The 23,295-nt window shown below is 39.1% G+C and overlaps 1 protein-coding gene and 1 long non-coding RNA gene across 5 annotated transcripts in view; one reads left to right on the top strand and one right to left on the bottom strand.

Moving 5' to 3' along the window:
* lhfpl3 (LHFPL tetraspan subfamily member 3) overlaps positions 1-4,042 on the top strand; it is a 238,565-nt gene extending 234,523 nt beyond the window's left edge. The window contains exon 4 of the mRNA XM_048553885.2: positions 3,153-4,042. The gene's annotated coding sequence lies outside the window, so the exon portion shown is untranslated. The remainder of the gene's footprint in view (positions 1-3,152) is intronic.
* LOC132210956 (uncharacterized) overlaps positions 1,231-23,295 on the bottom strand; it is a 31,962-nt gene continuing 9,897 nt past the window's right edge. Inside the window, exons 2-3 of one of the 4 annotated variants that reach the window (XR_009447217.1) lie at positions 15,197-15,265; positions 1,231-10,179 (exon numbers count right to left, since the gene is read on the bottom strand). This is a non-coding gene — a long non-coding RNA (uncharacterized LOC132210956). The remainder of the gene's footprint in view (positions 10,180-15,196; positions 15,266-23,295) is intronic. The other 3 variants (XR_009447218.1, XR_009447216.1, XR_009447215.1) reach the window with 3 other exon arrangements.

Raw genomic sequence — 23,295 nt, 5'->3', positions numbered from 1 at the left:
AGCTACTCACAGGGGAAGCCAATGCTGCACTTCCAGTAATGCCTATATCCCATGGAAAGATAAAGACAAAGGCTTTGGGGCTCAGGCCCACTTTCTCATTTTGACAATTCTTCAAGGAACCAGAGTATGAGGTTGAGTGTTTCATATTGCCCTGAGCCACATCTCAACCTACCTTGCCACCTCAGCCTCAGTCCCTCACACACCCAGCAAGCACCTCAACATTTGCATGGTCCATTCCCTCCAGACATATCACTGCTTCCAGTGTTGAAGCCTCAGGTTGGATGAAAGTAGGGATATTTGTACAACTTGCTATTCTTGTGGACACTTCTTTTACATTTAGTCTATCAGAGGTGATCAATAATTGGAACAGCAACTTCTAACACACCTGTTGGACAAACACAATCTCGCTCATTAATGCGCCTCAATTTTAAGCCAAGAGAATGGAAACTTTGGATCACATTGACTATACTGCAGGCTTCAGTGAGGTTCCATACCAACATGTAACTGTTCATCTAACACAATGATGCAAATATACAGCACAAAGGCATTTACACTACACTGGAATCCCTATCATCCATCCGTGTCACCTCATATTTCCTTATCTAGCCTGCACTTAAATGCATCCATACTCTTCAACTGCACTCCATGTAGTAATAACAATTCCACAAGCTCATTACTCTGATTAGAAGTTCCCACCAAATTTTCTTGGTTCCCATCTCATTGGTAGTCTCCAATTTTGCTCCTCCTTACAAATAAACACTAACTGTATGTGACAAAAATCTTTAAATTCCAAAAGGCCTCTAATTTAGTTTGCCATCTTTTAAAAGACAAAAACCCATCCTGTTCATGCTTTCTGAATGAGTACAACCTCAATTCTGATGTTAACGACTATACTACACGACAGTGTTCTACAGCCATTTTATAACATACGCGGCAGTACACAGTAGTTAGACCACACTTGCAATACAATTTGATACAAGTTTAACTTTGGATAAACTAGACAAAGAGGGGCCATATAAATCTGCATCAATACTGTGAATGTTTACACTTGTGCATACTATTTTAGCTACGACACAACGAAAAGGAGTTAGAACATGACCTCATTTTCATTGTCTCTACACCTCACTTGTGGTGAGGTTCATTTGCCAACTATGTTCATCTTTTAGTTCATTTTACACATTTATAAATATCTTGAAATTTGCAGTTTGATATAAAATGAAAAGACCAATATTGAAAACTTACATTAATTTATTTCATGTTACATTTTACATAAGCCCTATGGAAATGCTTAGTATTCACATTGGATTATTATTTAACACCAAAGGTTTCTAATTGGCATTAGTCCCCCAAACCTTCAGTAGATATGGAAGCTTATTTTTTCAATATAAAGCGTTTACATCTTTTTTCCAGATGTGAGGAGTTATCACAAACGACGTAACAGCTCCCCTGCGCCCCGCCCCCCAGCGACTTTTTAAACCTATTATCCACCATCACGAAATCACTAGTGCTTCCAATTAATCAAAATGTGTGTAAAGCAGACTAAAGGTAAGAATGAGAGAGACAGGAAGAGGGCTACATCAAACAGACTATGCAGCACCATGGTCACCTGCTGTTCTCCGGAGGCTCGCAACTTGAGTCAATGATACATTGCATCTCTAAAGGGTACTTCCTAATCTAGTGTATGAATCAAATCGGGCAGCATAGTGGCTCATTGGTTAGCAATGCAGCCTCTCAGTGCCAGGGACCTGGGCTCGATTCCCGCCTCGGGCGACTGTCTGTGTGGAGTTTGCACATTCTCCGTGGGTCTCCTATGGGTGCTCCGGTTTCCTCCCACAGTCCAAAGATGTGCAGGTTAGGTGGATTGGCCATGCAAATTCCCCGTAGTGTGTGCGTTATGGGTGGGGGGAGAAGGGTCTGGGTGGGATGCTCCAAGGGGCGGTGTAGATTTGTTGGGCTGAAGGGCCTGTTTCCACACTGTAGGGAATCTAATCTAATGTAATCTAAACATTAGACGCAATCTGACACAATGCCAAAATTATAGCTGAGATCATGTTTTATAGCTTTAAGTCAATAAATTCTGTACTGAAATAGAGGTTTATAAATGAGGGACACGTATCGGGTGAATAGCCAAGGTCTTGTCCACCAGGATGTGCAAATTCAAAACCAGAGGACACCAGTTTTAAGGCGAGACTGGAAGGAGTTAAAATGGACTTAAGTGACAACTTCATGCAGAGGGTGGTGCATGTATAAATGAGCTGAGAGATCTGGTATGGGCTGGTACAATAACATTTAGAAGGCATCTGGAATGGGTACCTGAATAGGAAGAGTTGAGGCATTTAGGCTAAATGCTAGCAATGGGACTAGACCAGTTTAGAATACCTAGTTGGCATGGATGATTTATGTATGCTTTCATGCTGTACATCTGACTCTATAAATAGATAATACGTAATTTAAGTGAATGGGAGGTAACAGGTTCACCCTGCCTAGCCTAAAATAGCAGTTAATGGAGATGAAGCTTTATGGAATAGTGGCACATAAACTTGCTTCACTGTTAATCAGTTTTTTAAAAAAAAAGTTCAATATTAGAATGCGTTATAATAATTAGTTCAACCTCGAGCATAACGAATGCCTAATTCATAAGCAGCTCAGTGGTTAGCACTGCTGCCTCACAGTGCCAGGGGCCCAGGTTCAATTCTACCCTTGGGTGCCTCTCTGTGTAAAGTCTGCACATTCTCCCTGTCTGCACAGGTTTCCTCTGGGTGTTGCAGTTTCCTCCCATAGTCCAAAAAAAATGCACAGCTTAAGTGGATTGGCCATGCCAAATTGCCTGTCGTGTCCAGGCATGTTTGGGTTATACGTAGGGAAAAGGGGTAGGGGAATGAGTCAGGGTGAGATGCTGTTTGGAGGGGCAGTGTGGACTTGTGGGGCTGAAGGGCCTGTTTCCACACTATAGGGATTCTATGATTCTAAAGGCTGAAAACTGCGTTTTTGTTCTATACTTCAGATAATTTTAAATATATTCTATTGCTCACTAAATATAATAATTACAAGCTTCTACAAATGATATTAAATATGATTAAAATTTGCATTTGTCAGTTAATGTGTCGTTAACACTGATTAATCTTTGTTTTTCCTGCATTAACCATTGGAAGTACTAGAAGGTAAATGCTCATTTTATTAATACCACATTCAAAAAAGGAAGCTCTCCTGGAGAATTTTCTGCTTTTCCTGTAAAAAGAAGTTTGAACACCAAACTGTTAGAAGAACAAGATATGAACTGTGGATTTGCAAGAGTACCGATGTTTGTGTACCACTGGAAGTTACATTTGCTTTCCATTGCGCTACATGGAGTCTGATCAAGATGCATTTTGCAGAGAAACTTCCTTCCAAAGGAAAAAGAGAATGCATATCCAACTTCCTCAGATTGCTTCTCTTAGGTGAACAGTTCAGCTGTACTGTGAACGTTTTGTACTACGTATACAGCAATACAGCAGCTGACAGCTTTAAAATCCAGAGTTGTCTCCTTTGCAGTGACAGTATTATGTATTCGTTCTTAATAGAAACAGGAATTTTGTAGAGTAGTAGATGGTCAGTATTAATTTCATCCTGTCATTACATAAGCTATTGACTTGTATATCAAAATGTACATATTATTCACAAAAATGTTAACTGGTTAGAGGTAACTGAAAATCATGGCTCATTTATCATTAATATTTCTGGAACTATTGTCAACTGTCATTGGTTTGTCTATTCCTTATTCTTGAATGTTTCCTAACAAGTACCAACTTACTTGAAAAGATCAGCCTACTTTACTGTATTCAATCATAAATAAGCATTACTGGAACTGTGATGCCAATTGACAAGTAAGGCATTTTGCAATTTGCACAATTAAAATGGCTACATTCAAGTAAGTTATCCACAATAGTGGATCAATTTTAGTGTATTTCAACTGTGAAGCTATGCGCAGCTTCTGTAAGTACAGTACATCATTTGCAATATTACATTGAAAGATTTTGTAGATTAAACACAGGAGTTTCCTCAATGCCAGACTTAACCACTGCTATATTGTGTGAAAACTCCAAAGAACAGCACAACATATCTATGTAAGGTAACTGAAGATAAAATAAGGAAATAACATCTGGGGGAGAAACAATTACTCATAACCAGCATTGTAAATGTATTCCAATTTCTTCCACATTCAAGTTGTCAAGATTAGCATCCCAAGTGAAGTTGAGCTTTGTTCTTCCACTATAAATCACATTAAAATATTCAATACAGAAAATGTATCAAGTGTGTAAGTTAAAAACAATATGGACAATGAGAGAATGAAGGTGTGTAAAGACTGACAAGAACTGTGTACACATTCGAATTAAAATATACAATCATGAGAAGAAACAACATATCATTCACATCAGCTCAACACTTTGTATAACCTTACTTAAACTTCAGTGAGAGATTAACTCCATTTACTTTTAATGCTGCTAAAAAGCTGGGGCGGGGGGGGGGAGAACAAGCCCACATTGTAGTACCTAAATTGTGCGCTCTCATCTATTCACAAGAGCAGCAGGATCATGAGAAAATCTTGTTCACTGTCAGATGACCTGGTTAGCAAAATGCAGAAAAAAAACAAACATAACATGATCTATGATCATTCTTCTATAACTATTCAGACAGACAGGATATTGTACCTCTGGATGATGATACAAAAACTGTGAATTTCTCAAAGTTGAGTTGCATACTTCAACCATGAGCTTCAGATACTGACTTAAACACTTTTACCAGTTTATTAGGAGCTGAATTCATAAGCAACTTTCTCTGTTCCATGTGTTTCTCAAGAACTGCTTCAAACAGAGCTTTTAAAAATTGTGCTCCATTTAAATGTCTTGGCAGTAGCAGAGCTGTAAAAATCCGATTGTCTGTACTGCGATTACACGCCAAAATACTTGGACATTACTGCCACATTGTGTAATTCAGTTTTTCTGCCAAAGGCTTTTTTTAAAAAAAAAGGCCTGAAAGCTACGCTTAACCTTTCGACTACAGCACTACTTAAAATTATATGCCCACACAATATATGCCAATTAAGCATCCAATCAGATTACCATTAGTTGCAGTAAAATACAATTCCATTCAATACATTTTAAGTCAGTGATCTTCAAACTGACACTTCGTCCTAATAAATATCGGTACACAATTTACCACGCCACAGGATTTCACAATTTACAATACAGCACCTTCAAGGATTTTTAAAAAAAAATTTACTACCTACAGGGATCTTGTACAAGACATCGATATCACAAGTGTACTATATGTTCACAATTTGAAAAAATGAAGATCTTCCATTTGTCTCTAATCTTGCTTAATATCTCATTCCTATCGCCTGTCAATTACATTTCCACTCATCTCTACCAAGTACCTTGTCAACATCTGGTCCCTAAAACAAAGGGCAGTGGGACATGTCAAAGCAAATGCTTAAATTAAGAATGACCAGAATCTTGTTTAAATTGAACAAAACATCGGTGATTGGCTTTAATGATAATATGGCTAATGTCCAGTTCTTTCTTTAATAGCACTGAAGTAGAGTTCCAAACATCATACTTTTTAATGCAACTGTACTTGAAGAATTGGATCTGTTTTCAGTGCAGTACTAGTAATCTTTGGTCAAGTGAACACTTCCTACAACAAAATAAAACTTGCACCAATTAATTTGATATTGCCAAAGAGTAAATGTTTCACCTGGAGACATTTTTTGTTGTGTTTGGTTACAAAATTCAAAGCATCAAACTGATTATGCAATGGGATAAGTAAGTTAACAGACTCCTTTGAAACAAAAAAAACTGATAAATTAGAAGCCTTAAGTTACATATGATTTAAAATCTGCTAAATTAAAACTAAGTCTACAGTGCACTGTATTGCTCGTTGCTGAATTTTTTGGTTTTCTGCTATAAGCAAAGTGATCTTGTGGATAAAATCATGGTTCCCCACTGCTTCATAATAGTTTGTCATGTTAACAGTGTTTTGTTTTTGGATGAAGTGAACTGGAGGAAACAAAAGGGTGAATTGGAGATTGCATAAGATGATTTCTTGTTCGTCCCTTTACTCTCAGGTTTAAAGAAATACAACCAGATGCATTAGAAACTTGATGATACCAAGTTACAAGATTTCAGTTTTTCTCCATGCAAGAAAGGAAGAAGCAGGCTAGAAGTTCTGTCAGACTAAGCCAATTTCACTTGAAACGTGAATTCATGACTAGACATTAAAATTTTTAAGTTCTCTTCCATTTCTGACAACATTTAATCACAAATTATACTCAAACTTCTGGAATTAAGTTTTTGGCATAGAAAGAATTTTGTGTGCTAGAAGCAACTACAAACACTTCATAATTTAGTTCTGAGATCAGTGAAAGACAACAGAATTACTAGTATTGTCCAAATACCATCTTTTTGGGAGGGGTGCAGGGGAGGGGGTGCTGGTGAGAGAAAGAATTCACTCAGATGCATGAAACTGAGAATTCAATAAACCGTTCTTTAAATATCAGTTCATACAATGCCACTTCACTCAGCATTTTTAATGTTTTGAGAATGTATTCTCTAATTCTCAAGTATTGCAGGATTATAAAAAGACATAGTGCATGAGGAATAAAAAAGGAGAAATGAAATTTAACCAATTCAAAAAAGAGCTCAGAAGGTATGTATCTGAAATTTCAATTTTTTAGAGGCTGCACAAAATGCATAGTCATACCATATTGCAGGTCTGTTAAAGGCATAGTACAGATTCAAAGCAATCCTGAAGCATTGGACAATTTGAGCTGTTGCCTGAATTCAACAGTTCCAACTGGAATACTCTCAAAACTGGACAATTTTAAAGTTGCATTTACTTGTATTAACAATTCAATGAGTGAGAAGGAAGTATAAGCGAACATCTTACAAACTTAGTCTGTTTTCTCTATTAGTTATAGAAATTTATCTTTCTACCCAATTTAATCTTTCAATTCAATTGCACTAATGTAAACCAAGCAAGAAGTCTGTCCTCTACAGATCACTGAAAGGGAAGATGCAGGGGAAAACAAAAGATACAATAAACCCAAAAGAACCTATTAAGAATGAATTTGAAACAAAAATTGAAGAAAACATATGGCCTTTTGAGTTGCATCAGACATAATATTGGTTAGGCACTGTCCAGGAGCCTTGGAGATCTAAAAGAATTCTATAGGGTAGTTAGTATTGCAGATAAATCAAAGAACATTTCACTTCAGCCATTCAACCATATCAAAAAAAAGTCTAATTGTTAAGATATACAGCTATTCTATAGTAATAATTCCCACAATTTTCTTCCTCCATCCAGATATTCTGACACATACACAACCACATATTTTTAAGTCAGTACTAATTTCATTATGTGTAACACCATGGAAACACCAGAATTTGAGGACCATTACATTGCAAATACACATCTGAAGCACATCTAAACTCAAAATATATTTAATTTACACAGATAAGATTAAGAACAATATTGAGTACATTCTTACAAAAATACACACTTCTGAAGTAGATGGCAGTAAGTAGCAAACAGGTCCAAAAGTTAAGCAAAATAGTTGTGCCCTTGTTGATACAAAAATAAGGGTTTGCAAGTATTTATGTCCAATTTTAATTCATATCTCGATGTTAACCATACAACACTGCCCATTTCTCTTTTCCATCGTTGTGGTCTTCATTTGACTTGGCCACTTGGTAATGATGCAGACAACTGTGCCGAGTTCGAAATTCTAAAATCAATCTAATCTCAGTGATCTACTGAAACAGCAAACAACAAGATGGCATTCCAGCAGGTGGTGCTCAGGCGTTCAACTCAGTGCTCCACTTGCGCAGTCTGTAATTTGAGTCTCAGAAAAAAAGCACGCCAACTGTTAACAGTACTATGATGGTATTTGCTCAGTTTTTGAAACTATCCATGCAAATTTCGTCCAAAAGGTCATGTTTGAAGTTGCAAGTTTTTTCTGACATTAAAATTTTAAAATCAACATTAAGGTTTATTCTACAAGGTAGGTGTAAAACATTTCTTCACACACATGAAAGTTACTTAAATTACTGTTATGTGCTTTTTGCATAGCCAAGTTTCAAGTAATTAGTTAGGCATTTTCTCACTGACACTGAAGGTTTTTCTGGAATAGAATACTTTGACTTGTGTATGCCAAGTGATTTTGCAGTGCTCCTTAAAAATGAAGATGCATGCAACAAAACGATGCATCAAATTTAATCTTCAGCATTAACCAATTTATTTAGCAGTTCTTTTAGAAAAGATCAAAATAACTGGACCTATATATTTGGGATTAACAGGGAATACGCAGAAAGAATGTTTCTCTTGACTTAAATGACGCAGACAACTGAGACAATAGAGACCTAAAACTAAGAGGCCCACGAACAAAGGTGGTTATGCAAATCTGAGAGGTGAATTTCTTTCCTCCGAATCTTAGGAATTCTCTATCCCTGAAGGCTGGAGGGTCAGTCACTGAGAAATTTTAAATACTAAAATAAAAAAAAGGAAGAGTTAAAACAATAGGAACACAGGGATAGCACAGAAATGTTGAAGTGGGCTTGAAGAGCGAAAATCACTAATTCTGCTCTATGTTCTTCAGTTCCAATGCAGCCAATAAAAGAAACCCATACCAGACCACAAATAATTTTTTCAGCCCGGAGACTATGTTTTGCATTTATTGGATTGGTATAGTCTCCAGCCCCCGTCCAGCTATTTAAAGAGACTGCTTTTAAATTTTCGGTGACACTTCTGCTTCATGCTGTTGATTTATGGGGACCTCACGTGGAGAGGAGTGGGCAAAATCAGAGGTCTTGCTCTTGGGCCTGCCCATGATGGTGGACAAGTCCAGTCAGCAGGCAATGAAAGGAGTTGTAGAACCCAACTGTCCATCCCTGTTCCATGGTTAAATATGTGCTTTTGAGACCAAGAAAAGGGTATACACGGTCCATACAGTACTGTGACTGGAGGGCCCTAAAGGGGCTGGGGTGCATCATTATCCCAAGAACTAATATTTTAAGCTTGATAAGTTTCCATTAGCATTCTATTATTTTCTTACAGTCCCAAATTTGGGGCATTCATTTAAAAGTGAGGATAGCATCCTTAATGAATAGCCTTAGTTTGTTACTAAATGGATGAGACTTAAGTTTTTTAAAAAAGGAGACAAAAGGAGTTTGAAGAGAAAAAAAAACAGGTTCAGACACATCTACTGAATCAATTATAAAAAAGGTATGAGTTTGCATCCTCTGTTATGGTTAAAATTCAGATCTGAAAAAATGTCCTTGAAGTACTATTTTGCAAACTTGCAAACCTGACTGTTGCTGTTAATTTGAACAAGTAGCAAAATTACCATGATGCTTTAAAGAAAAAGCAATTTTTCATGTTTAAAATTAAAAATCACAAAACTGCAATCATATTCTTGCCAACTGAATATTTAAAACTGAATAAAATTTTAAACATTCCTGTTAAGTGAAGAATAATTTACACTAACAAACCTTTACGATGCATAAAGCAAATTCAAAGTTTATCTGGTTGGCAGAGTTCTCTCATTATGTTAAGAGACTAAGTTAATGCAAAGTATTTTAAGCAAAGCAATAATTCATTCAGGTCATTTCCAGATATGTTTGAAAGGGATAACAGAGTGGAACACTGACTATCCTCACTACAGCTTAAGTATTTTGTATAAAATTTAATTTGGAATTCTTCACTTAATGATTATAATTAAGACTAAATGCTAGAGAGCAGAAACATGATTTCAAAGACACTCCATAATGGATTTCATTTCATTATTACAGTAATGTTGGTGAAAACTCCATTTTAGGTGAGGTGATGGCTGAGTGGGTATTACTGCTAAGCACTAATTCAGAGCTTAATGTACTGGGGCCCCAGATTCAAACCTCATCATGGCAGCTGGTAAAATCTGATTTGAATAAAATTCTGGAATTAAGAGTCGAATGATAATAGTGAATCTATTGCTTATCATTTTAAAAAACTCATCTCGTTCACTAACGTCCTTTAGGAAAGTAAACTACCATTCTTACCTGGTCTGGGGCCTATGTGACTCCAGATCTGCAACGTGATTGACTCTGAACTGCTCTCTGGGCATTGAGGTAGACAATAAAAAAAAAAAGCAGGCCTAGCCAGCAATGCCTAATAAATAATAAAAAGTAAATTATGATCACAAATGTGAAGAAACATCTGCACACGTAAAAATCTTAGAAATTTATGAGCTCTGTGATTGGTTTACAAGATTGGTTGTTCAGTTTTGAATGGGTTGTTTTCTTTTGGGAGATTCCACTACCACCTCAACCCAAAATTTATTGATCAGGAAAGAAACTAAGTTCATTTAAAAGGTTCAGCACAGCCAAGTCAAATCTGTAGCGTTTGTTTACAAAAAACAAACTGTCAGAAAAAGCCTCCACAAACTTTGTAATAAATGTTCAGATATCAATCAAAATTCACTGAGACAAAATGCACAAATTTGAGGGGTTTTTTTTGCCCTATATTCCAGTGTGCAGAATGCAGTGGTAAACATCGCAGCTGGAAGAGAAAAGCTCCAATGCAGGCTAGGTTAACGAACACCACTACAAATAACAAAGCACAGTGCATGCTACAAGTAAAAACAGGAAGGCAATTTTGCCCCACACTTGCAATGTAGATTTGAAAACTAGCAGAGTCCAGATAAAGTGAACACATGTAAATTAGTGTAGTATGAAATATTACAGCTGTGAATTACTTAAACAATTCCAGATGTTAGGAGATGAAAACCACAGAATAGCTTTCTGCTCATCATCTCAGCTTTTCCTTCCTGAACACTGCTTATTTTTCAATTTAGTTTCCAGGTTTACACCATCAATTTTAAATAAAGTATCAAGATTGGGATGAGTTTGGGGGCAAAGAGATTTTCAAGCTAGTAAAGTCCACATTGAGACCATTGGGTTGTAGGCTTCCAAGGCAGAATATAAGGTGTGTTTCTCCAGTTTCTGGGTGGCCTCGTTGTAAAACTGAACAGGCCCAGGTTGGACATGTTGTCCAGCGAGTGAGTGTGCGTTTGCACGTGGATGGGGTGGTAGGAAGAAGGCAGAGAGAGAGAGAGAGAGCTGAAGTAGTTCACGACTGGGAGGTCTGTCGTTTGTCACGAACCAAGCATAGGTGCTCCAAAAAGTGGTCTCCGAGCCTCTGCTTGGCCTCCCTGATGTACAGGAGGCCACTTCGGGAACAGCAGATGCAACAGACTGCATTTGCAGATGTACAGGTGAACATCTGTCTCACGTGGAAGGTTTTTTTGGGGCCTGGGAAGAGGGGCAGGTGTAGCACCTCCTGCGGTTGCAGGGTAAGGTGCCGGGGGTGTTGGGTCTAGTGGGGAGTGTGGAGTGGACGAAGGAGTTGCACAGAGTGCAGTCACTCTGGAAGGCTGATAAGGGTGGGGAGGGAAATACATCTTTTGTAGGATCACATTATCAAACCATTTACTTCCAGATTCAACGCATCATTCTCCGCCACTTGCAATCTGACCCCACAACGAAGGATATATTTCCCTCCCCACCCTTTTCTGCCTTCCAGAGGTACTGCACTCCCCGCAACTCCCTCATCCGCTCTACATCTTCCACTAGCCCTAACATGCCCCTCAACTGCAAGAGGCGATATGGGGTTTTGCAATGCTAATATCACTTGCCAAGTTTTCAAAGACTTCTTTTAGCTGAATTATTCACAAAACATGTGCTAGACCCAACAATGCATATGCACCTGCTATTGTTCTTTGGACAACTCTTGTGTTTTATGTTATCTCATTCACGTGCCCTGCCATTTTTGTAACATAGAAACATTTGTGCATTATCAGCAAATTTTCACAGTTTCTGAATGCTGGACAGACAATAGAAATTCCCATTTAACAATGCGTAATTAAAACCATAGGCCATTAAGCGAAGACACTTAATGCGAAGCACAAAGTGGCAACCAAAATGGGTACGTATTGTACTCCTTGCTATGTTGAAAACCAGAAAATTAAGACACTATTCAATTCATTCCCCCCAAGACGCTCATCCTGCAGAAAAATCTGGAAATGGACTAACACTATGCTTGAACCAGCTCTGAAATGTCAAAGTGCAATTTTGTTCTTATGATTTGATACAGGTCACCCATTTGACATCTTACACAATGATAGCTTGGAAAGGTTGGGGTGGAGTTTGGGGAAGCCTGTCTTACTTTACTTTGCCTCATAAAGGGAGAGTTTGTCTTTCAATTTGAACTTGACGATTGTTTTATTACACCCAAGTTACTTACAAATACTACAGGTTCCAAACTAAATGTATATTTCAATCAATTTAGACTCATGAAAAGGAATATTAAGCTTTGCATTCTTAAAGAACAGATTTTGAAAACTTAGACATAATAGGAACTGCAGATGCTGGAGAATCCGAGATAACAAGGTGCAGAGCTGGATGAACACAGCAAGTCAAGCAGTATCTTAGGAGCAGGAAGGGCTGACGGTTCAGGCCCAAACTTGATTATTTTCATTTATTTGGCCTTGTTACCCAAGCGGTTAAAAGTTTACAAGCAGATAGATGAGGAAATAAAACAGTGCTTTCTATTCTTGCACTACAGTGAACACCACAAAACTAATTGTAACCATGAGTCAAAAATTAATAAAGTTGTGCTGGACATTTTCCATTCTGTAGAACAGTGTGAAAACTTCCTTTTTTGCTTTGGTATGATGACTGCATTCCTGCTCAAAACATTTTGTCATTGCTTAGATTAGGGTCAGTAGCTAGCAAATTGTTATTACAAATACACGTTCTTTCCTTGCTGTTCATCAAAAGACTTTTTTTAAAAGTCATTTGTAAAGAACATTGCAGATTTCTAAAATCCAATTGTGTGGCGATTGAGAGCTGCAACTACCCTATTTAGACTGCAGATTCCGACTGAATGCACTTACTCTGAATCCCACTGTCACTTTTGAACTGCAGGATATACAATTGGCACAAACTTCTCAATACTGCAGCTGCAAGAGGAATGCCACGAATATAGGAGACCATACATTTCCAACACTTATCTCACGGAGGTATTTAAACACATGAGCAAAAGAAAGTTAGCTGGTGGCTGAAGCTACTCCACGTGATCACCTTTCTTTCCATACCAATATGATGGCTAAGATCAACTATCATGGGTTAACAGTGAGATCCACAGTTGGGTCCATACAGCATTCTCTTTGTCTCTATTATGCGTCTTCATGTCAGACCTCCAACGTGCTTGCTTACTTACCAGAGATGATGGAAAGCTGCTTCTCTGTGTTGTCAAATGAGACATGAGGAAGATGTGACATCCTCAGAGAGGTGCCCTAAACTGAGCGTTGCACTAACACTTCACTCAGAGGAATATTTCAGAGATACCAGAGAGTCTGCATGTTTTGGCAAAATAGTTGATTTGACCACCATCGGGAAAGCAGATTTCAGTGTCTAGGATGTTGCCCAACTGCTTTGCATGTACATCAAGGCTGTTGGTAGCTCTGCATACCTGGGCTCTACAACAGGAGCAATGTATGAATTGAAACAAATCAATACAAAACAATGCAGCTTTTGCAGTACATTTCCAAGCCAACCTAGGATTGTGGGACAGCAGCAATCCGATTCAGAATACCAAATTCCAAATATGCCAACGCTACATCCTCAGTGCAGGTCACTACAATGGTAAGACCTCGATAACAAATGGCAGAAAAAGACTGAAGAATACCACTTTCACTGCCTTGGATACATCCTGAAATATCTCTAGGCAGGTCACAGTCATCAACTCAAGAGGTTGTGAGTGCATTAAGCCCATCAAGATACATTGTTAAGTTCACAATCAGTGCATGCACTGGATTGTCCATGCTCAGACAGAAGATGGTCATGTACCCAAAGACCATACAATAAATTATCACTGGGGTCCCAATGATTTCTTCCCACTGACCTCTGGAGGCTGACCCTTATGAAGGACACTTGAACAAGAGCAGAAATAAAAAGCTCAGCTGGCTAGGAAAAGGATCCAAAGAAAACTAAAGCCAGCAAGTCTTGTACTCTCAGTCCCCTGTCTTCCTCAAAGGGAAATACAACTGCTCAAGTTACTGATCTACTCTAGTTAACACAAAAGGTTTCGGCTCCCTAATTATTTAATTTTGTCCTGTCATTTCAGTTCCCATTTTCTATTGTAGCAACACTGCAGAGATTTTATTCTCTAATTCCTTGCAACAAGGTATCGCTACTATTTTAACTTGTTTCACAACCCTTAGTCACCAGTCTCAAGATCTGTGGCCCTGTCAATTTTGGTTTATAACGCACCTATCAAACATCATGTTGTTGTTTTACCGTGTTAAAAGAGTTTCATAAACCCAAGCTGTTACTATCAGCATGGAAACAGAGATAGGAGGTGCCATTCTTCACAATCATGATCCTCCAAGTCAATAAGCCTAACCCTGCTTTCTTTGATCCCATTCATCCCATGTGCTAGATCTAGTCGCCTGTTGAATATGGTATTTGGGCATCAACTACTTCCTGTGGCAATGAATTCCACAGGCTCACTACTCTTTGGGTGAAGAAACATCTCAAGTCTGTCTTAATTGTCCAGCCCAAATCCTCATACTGTTACCCCTTGTTCTGGACACATCCACCATCAGGATCATCCTCCCTGCATCTACCCTATCCAGTCCTGTTAAACATTTCTAAGTCTCTGAGATTCCCCCCCCTCATTTGTCTGAACTCCAGCAAAAACAATCCCAAACTACTTAATCTCTTCTCATCAGTCAGACCCGCCATCCCTAGAATCAGCCTCGTAAACCTTCACTTCACTCCCTCAGGAGTAGGAGCATCCTTCATCAGACAAAGGAGGCCGAAACTGCACACAATATTCCAGGTGTGGTCTCACCAAGGCCCTGTACAACTACAACAACACATCCTTGCTCTGTATTTGAAATGTCTCAGGATGAAGGCTATTTTCCCTCTTTACTGCCTGCTGCACCTGCATGTTTACCTTCAGCAACTGGCACAAAAAGACACCCAGGTCGTGCTGCACACTCCCCTTTCCCAATTTACAGCCAGCCATTCAGGTAGTAATCTGCCTTCTTGTTTTTGTTTCCAAAGTGAATAACCTCACATTTATCCAAGTCATACTGTCTGCCACTGATTTGCCCACTCACCCAACCTGTCCAGATCATGAAGGACCTCTGCATCTTCAGAGTTCACAAACCAACCCAACTTGGCATCATCTGCAACCAAAGAGAGGAAAAAACTTAGCTAGATTTCTAGTTCTGAAATCAAACATTTGACTTTTGCATGAGAGAGATTACAGGTAATTTAAATATCACGAGTCTGAACCGATTGTTTTGAACTCCTGCTGCACCATTTTGTTCACTGGTTATCAACTCCACTCCACGGCAACAGTTTGAAATGAATCCAGTCTGTCTGCAACCCCAGTGTCACAACTGAACCCTAAGCAAACTTAAAGCTTATACATGACAATAAGACAATTTCTACCTGTGTCACATCCACTCATGCTGGCCTGTCACAGATCATTTCTTGCTGAAATCCACACGTCTGTATTACCTCTAGCCTTGGCTATTCTACTACACAGCCAGCTAATCTCTCAGATTTTACCCTCCGTAAATTTACAAGTCAAACACTTTGCTACTATTGTCTTAACTCACACCGTGACTTGTTCCCCTATCACCCCTGAGCTTGCTGACTCCAAATGGGAAGCGACTGGAAACAGTCAAGCAACATCCTGATTTTAAATTTCTCACCCACGTTTTAAAGTCTCTTCATTGTGTCAGTCCTATTTTTGTGATCCCCAGCTGCTTTACAATTTATTAACATGAGAGATTCTGGCTTCTTCAGCACAGATTAAAACTGTATCCAACTTAAAAGAATGCAAAGTAGCTCTCTGATTATGTGTAGAAACAAAATTGCATGTTGGCTTAGATGAACATGCTTTAATACAGACCTTGAACAACAAAAGTTAACTTAACAACATAGGAAGACAGGAATACGCCATTCAGATTCAAGTTTTCTCTACCATTTTCAATCATAGCAGATCATCTACCTCAATGTCACATTCCCAGACTATTCCCATACCCCTTGTAACCAGAAATCTATCAAACTCTTTTGAACATACTGTCTGAGTTGCCACAATCTTTTGGGGTAAAGAATTCCAAAGATCACTACTGAGTGGGGAAGTTCCTTCTCATCTCATTTCCAAGTAGCTTGGCTTTTAAGAGTTATTTTTCTAGAACAGTCAGCCAGAGAAAACATCATTTCTGCATCTATTCTATTTACCGTATGATCAAGAACTTGATTTTGCGATCAGATCACCTCTCTACTAAACTCAGTCTCCTCAATCTCACATCATACTTCAGTCCAACCATGTCAAGCCTTAAGACAGGTGATCGTCTGCTGCCCTCCTACAGCTAGTATATCTTTGGTTCGGTAAGAAATGGCATACAATATTGTAGGTTCGGCCTCACCAGAATTCAAAGCATTTGAAGCATGACTTCTTAGCTTTTGTAATCAAATCTTTTTGCAATAAAGGTGAACACACCATCTGCCATCTGAATTAATTGCCGTACTTGCATGGCAGCTTTCAATTAAGTGACAGACAGCAGAAGTTGGCAATGTGACGCCATCCTACTGCTCCACTAGTCAACATAATTGAGCTTTAAGATTTGAGTAGATATATAGCTCAGCTTGTGGATATTATGGTTGGTTGGCTTGCCAAGCTGGTTCGTTGTTCCACTGACGTTTCAGATGATTGAGATCAATAACCTAATCCTGCTTTACCCCCATATCCTTTGATCTCTTTAGCCACAAGGACTATGTTTGTCTATCACTTTCTTGAAAACACAAATGTTTTGGCCTCAAACATTTTCTGCAGTAGTGAATGCACAGGCTCACCACTCTCAGGTGACTTAAGACGTACACCTAGATCCCTTTTGACATCAACATTTTCCAATTTCACACTTAAAAAAAAAAATTTCTTCCCGTATCCCTCCTAACAAAGTAACCGCACAATTAGATAACAAGGGGTAGAGGTGGATGAACACAGCAGGCCAAGCAGCAGAGGAGCAGGAAAACTGACATTTCGGGCCTAGACCCTTCATCACAAAAAGAGCCAAGTCATTTTTTTTTCCTGAAGACGTGTCTAGGCCCAAAACGTTGGCTTTCCTACTCCTCGGATGCTGCTTGGCCTGCTGTGTTCATCCAGCTCTACCCCTTGTTATCTCAGCAGAAACTGCAGATGCCGGAGAATCTCTGAAACAACTTCACACTTATTCCATCTGTTGTATTCTTGCCCATTTAGCTTGTCTAAATCCCCCCTGAAGCCTCTTTGCATGCTACTCAACTCTCAATCCCACCCAAATTTTTATATCACCTGCAAACAGAAATATGATAAGCAGCTCCCAGATCTAAACTGTATAAAAACAGCTCAAGCCCAAGCACTGATCACTGTGGTACCTAAACTATTATTCACAGCCTGAGAACTGGAGAATGGTCCATCTTCCTTCTCTCTGCTTTTTGCCTGTTAATGAATCCACAAACCATGTTAGTATCCTCAATCCCATGTAGTTACAATATCATTCACTAACCTCCCGTGGGAGCTTTATACAAAGCTTTTGGAAAATCCAAATATACCAGATGCAATACTCCACCTCCTTTCCCCGTCACTCCTAAATGTCAAGTATCCTTGAATTGAGCTCCCAATCTTGGTCACACTGCAGCCATGGTTCCATAATGGCAAATATAATCACATTATCTTCTACTAATATGAATTCACGTTACAAATACTGAATGCATTCAGATAGAACTCTGCCCACCAGCATTCGCAAATCTACCAAATGGATATTACTCCAAGCCCTGCTCATGTGCAAGTCAATATTCCTACCTGTCCTAGAAGAAATCATAATGTGCTGGAAAGCTAAAGCTTCCTTTCCTGAACTATTTTTCCAAGACATGTATTCATTTGATTAACCTTCCTATTTCAATATTTACCAGCAAGTGATATCAGGAGCAATCCTGAGTGAGATAACATGGTGTGAAGCTGGATGAACACAGCAGGCCAAGCAGCAGAGAAGCAAGAAAGCCTGACGTTTCAGGTCAGCATCGGCAGTTCCCACTATCTCTGGCAATCCTGAGTGAGCTAGCTTAAACACCCTGCTTTTCAGTCGCTTGCCTAATGCAAAGATCTCTACAAGTGACCTTCAGGAACTCATTGCTCTACCTACTAGTGTGGATCACAACTTCAGGCTTATCCACCTTATGAAAACAATGTCCTACAATGCTCTCACATACTTTAACTAAAAGGCAACATACATCCTGGAGTTACTTCTACACCCACAAAAATCTACTAACCCTAGGCATGAAATCACCCACCACTTTTGCCCTTCCTCTCCTCACTCCCTGCCACCACCCGCATCCCCCACTGCACCCTCCCAACTAAACCACACCAAAAAACAAAAAGCCTGTGTACTTGGGTCCTTTGTGCCGCATTTGGCATGAGGTACATTTCTCATATGAACTTCTCCCTCACTAGTGTCCAAATATCTAGTCTTAATCTGCAATGTGACGACTGTATTAAAAACATGTTACCCAGACAGTTCTCAATCTTGGACACACCGCAGTGACTTCAGCTACAGCTCGAGCTCCAAAACACATAGCTCAGGTTTTGCAGCTGAAGATATTTCCTACTGGTAATCATTCACAACACCCCAAAATGGCACAGGGCTGGGATTCCAATCAGGTAACCCTGTCATTCTTACAGTGAACTATCAGAACATTCACTTCAAACTGGAGATGGCAAAGCAGAAAGTCAAATTATTCACCAATCAGCTCCATCAAATTGGAAACCACACAAACACAGGGTGTTTACAAACTGGTCAGGTTATGACTGTTGTAATGAACTTGTTTCAAATGTCAGAAAGAGTAACAAACTGGCACTAATAATAATTTACTAGCAAGACAAGATTTTATTTTATGCAAAAGAACTCGGGCAGCACGGTGGCTCAGTGGTTGGCACTGCAACCTCACAGCACCAGGGACCCAGGTTTGATTCCAGCCTCAGGCAACTATGTGTGGAGTTTGCACATTCTCCCCATGTCTGTGTGGGTTTTCTCCGGGGGTGCTCTGATTTCCTCCCACAGTCCAAAGATGTGCAAGCTAGGTGCATCGGCCAGGCTAAATTGCCCATAGTGTTCAGGGGTGTGGGGGTTATGGGAGATGGGTCTGGGTGGGATGCTCTAAGGGATTGTGTGGACTTGGGCCAAAGGGCCTGTTTCCACACTACAGGGAATCTTTTAAAAAAACCTCAGCATTGCCTGGATACAGGGCAAAGTCAGGATTGTAATCTGAAGTCCACTTCATTTTCCTACAGAAATAAATGCGTATAGGACTGACTGGTTAAGTTAGTAGTAATGAGATTTACGTAGAGTAAATTTCTTTTTAATTTTTTGCTTACGCAATCAAAATTCTACCATAAAGCATACTGGATACTAATCAGTAAAATGTAAATTAAAGTCAAATAAATCAGCTGAATGATTCGTTAGAAAAACATTATTTTGGACTGTTGAATTTATTGATTTACTACTCTATTTGTTGAACTTAGTCACATAATTTCTATCTTGAAATCAGCAATCAGACAGCTGTTCTAACCTGCCTGAATTTTATGCATGAAAGTAAATCCAGCAGCTTCAAATTGCAAATATTTTAAAGTTAACAGCTTGCTCCTCGCTGAAAGAAACTTTGTAGACATATATATCTTTACACTGCACTGTGTTTGACATATCTTAACATATTTCCTGATGTATTTTCCGGTTAAACTGGGAGGGAATTAAATGCTTAATCAAACGCACCACAAATGATCAGCTAAAGGCAAACCTTGATGATTCACAAGGTTCAAAAACAAGTTTAAATAAAAACACAAAAAGGCAATCATATCCTGGGCATTGAGAATGAATCTTACGTCAAGCAGGGTTTGACAAAATTTGGAAGAATTATTATTTCACGAGTCTCCCCTGTCAACAGCACGGACAGGAAATTCTGTGGCACTGACTGTGAATCTAAGATAGTATGTTGCTTTCCTAGTGCCAGCATTAAGGACATCTCAAAACATTTGAAGCATATTGTTAAAGGTAGAGCCAGAAATGGGAAGTTATTGTACACGCTAGCAGGAATGACATAATTCAGGAAAGGCTTAAGGGTTTACAAAAGGTTAGATAGAAAATTACTACTTTTGAGGTTTGGTTTTTTAAAATCTCTGGTTCACTGTTGACGCCAAGCTCAAATGATAGAAGAATAAAAAGGATAAAGGCAATAAATCAATGGCTGAAGAGGTGGTGTAATGTTCCAGGATTCAGGATCTCTTCTGGGGCAGAAAGACCTGTTCAAAAAGAATGGGTTTCACTTGTACTGAAAAGATCCTAGTGGAAGATTGGCTCATTCTATTAAGGGAGAATAAACTATTAGGGGAGGGTGGGGGAAGGGACGGAGAGAAATCCTAAGTAGCAGACTACTTAGAAAGATGGAGGATGATTTTGAATCTGAAAAGAATGAATGAGTTAATTAGAAAAGACAGAACGACATAACTCCGAAGAATTAAAAAGTGGATTTATTTCAAAGCAAGAGGTCTTACAGGCAAAGCTGATGGATTCAGGGCATGTTTGGGAACATAGGACTGGGACATCATAGCTATCACTGAAACTTGTCCGAGGGACGGACAGGACTGGCAGCTCAATATTCCAGATTTCAGATGCTATAGGAAAGATAGTTTTTACAAAAGGAGGCTAATGGGGGGGGGGGGGGGCTTTTGATTCATGAAAATATTACTGTCGTAGCTACAGAAGATATTTCTGAAAAATTTGTCCAGTAAAAATATATGGATTGAAACAAAGCACGAAAGCACGAAAGAACGATCACCTTTATGGGACTGTACCATAACACAATAGTCAGGAGGGAAAAATGAAGAACAAACACGCAGAGAAATCTCAGATACAAGTAAGAACAGTATGTTTTTAACAGTAGGGTGATTTTTATCTTCCAAACATTAGCCGGGACTACCAGTGTTAAATGCTTGGATGGTGAATTTATTACGTGTTCAAGAAAATTTTCTTTATCAATATGCAAATATTCTTACTACACAGGAGCAAAACATTACCTTCTCTTGGATAATACGATAGGGGAAGTGACTGAAATGATAGTAGGGGAACATTTTTGATTGAGCTATCATAATTCTATTGCTTTAAATAGTTGTAGTTATGGAAAAGGATAAGCCTTCTATAACAGTTAAAAGTTCTTAATTGGAGTAATGCAATTTTTTTAATGGTATGAGACAAGAACAAAATTTGATTGCAATAGATTGTTCACAGGTAAAGGGTAAAGTGGGAGGCTTTCAAACATGTACAGAGTCCAGAGTCATTATGTCCCCATTAGTGAAAAGTAAGGCTAGTAGAATTAGAGGACAATGGATGAAGAAAGATTGACATTTTAGTCAAGAATTAATAAAAATAGTGTTAGAAATACACAACCAGATTCAAATGAATCTTGAACAGTACGAAGAATGTAGGGTCATTCTTATATGAGATAGCCTTGGCAAATAAAATTAAGGATTATCCTAAGAAATGCTACAAGTGCATTAACAGCCAGAGAACAAAGTGTGTGGAGCTCCTTAAAGCTCAGGAGAGGTCACCTTTATGTTGTACCTTAGGAGATGGAAGAGATATTCAAATGAATATTTTGTGTCAGTATTTACTGTGGGGAAAGAAAAACAGAAAATTCAGGGAAATAAAATTGATAATTTCAAAACAGTTCACATTATAGAAGAGGAAGTGCTGGGGGGGTCTTCGAAAATAAAGGTGGAAACATCTCTGGGACCTGATCTAGTGTATCCCAGAACGGAGTGGAAAATTAGGGAGGAAATTCCGGGGCCTCTTGCCAAAATATGTGAATCTTCTATAACTAAGGGGGAAGGTGCCAATAACTGAAGAGTGGCTAACACTGTGTCTTCATTTAAGGGACACAATGAATAGCTAGGGATCTATAGATTCGTGAGCCTAACTTTCAGTGGTGGGTAAGTTAGAGTCAGATGTACAGCATGGAAACAGATCCTTCAGCCCAATTCGTCACGCCAACCAGATATCATAAATTAATCTGGTCTCATTTGCCAGCACTTGGCCCATTTCTCTCTAAACCCTTCCAATTCAAATACTCATCCAAATGCTCTTGGAAGTGTTGTAATTTTACCACCACTTGTGATAGTTCATTCCATACAAGCACCACTCTCTGCATGAAAAAGTTGCCCTTTGTTTTTCTTAAATCTTTCCTCTCCCACCTGAAACCTATGCCCTCTAGTTTTGGGCTCCCCTACTCCCCTACCTCACCCATGCCCATGATTTTCCCAACTGCGTTAAGGTCCACCCCTCAGCCCCAGCCTATTCAGCCCATCTCTACAGCTCAAACCCGCCAACATCCCTGTAATTCTTTTCTGAACCTTTTCAAGTTTCACAACATCTTCCCTGTAGCAGGGAGACTGGAAATGAATACAGTATTCCAGAAGTGGCCTGACCAATGACCCCGACAGCTGTAACATGGCCACCCAACACGTGAATTCAATGCACTGACCATTAAAGGATGGCACACCAAACACCCTGTTCACCATCCTATCAACCTGCAACTCCACTTTCAAGGAACTATGAGCCTGCACTTTTTATTCAGCAAAACTCCCTGGGAACTTACCGTTAAGTGTCTAAGTCCTACCCTGATTTGCCCTAGCAAAACATAGCACCACACATTTATCTAAATTAAACTCATCTGCCACTCCTTCACCCATCAGATCAAGGTCCAACTATAGCCCGAGGTAAGCTTATTTGCTGTCCATTACACCAAGTTTGGTGCCATTGCAAACTTACTAACAATGCCTTGGAATTCAAAACCAAATATCTTACATAAAATGACAAAAAGCACAAGACCCAGCACTAATCCTTCAGGCAACCACTGATGACAGGCATCCAGTTTGAAAAGCAACCCTCCACCACCACTGTCTACTTTTGAGCCAATTTGGCATTAAAATGGCTAGTCCTCTTTGTATTCCATGTGATCTAATCTTGTTAGCCAGTCTACCATGCAAAACCTTGTCTGTATGGACTTCAGTAAGGCTTTCAACAATGTTCATTGCTTTGCTTTCATTAGTCCTCTTCTTTACTTCAAAAGAGAACTAAATCAAGTCAGAGATTCATGATTTCCCACTCACAAAGCC

Source organism: Stegostoma tigrinum, chromosome 25, assembly GCF_030684315.1.
Source record: "Stegostoma tigrinum isolate sSteTig4 chromosome 25, sSteTig4.hap1, whole genome shotgun sequence".
Taxonomy (NCBI): Eukaryota; Metazoa; Chordata; class Chondrichthyes; order Orectolobiformes; family Stegostomatidae; genus Stegostoma; species Stegostoma tigrinum.
This window is presented reverse-complemented; position numbering and strand designations above follow the sequence as displayed.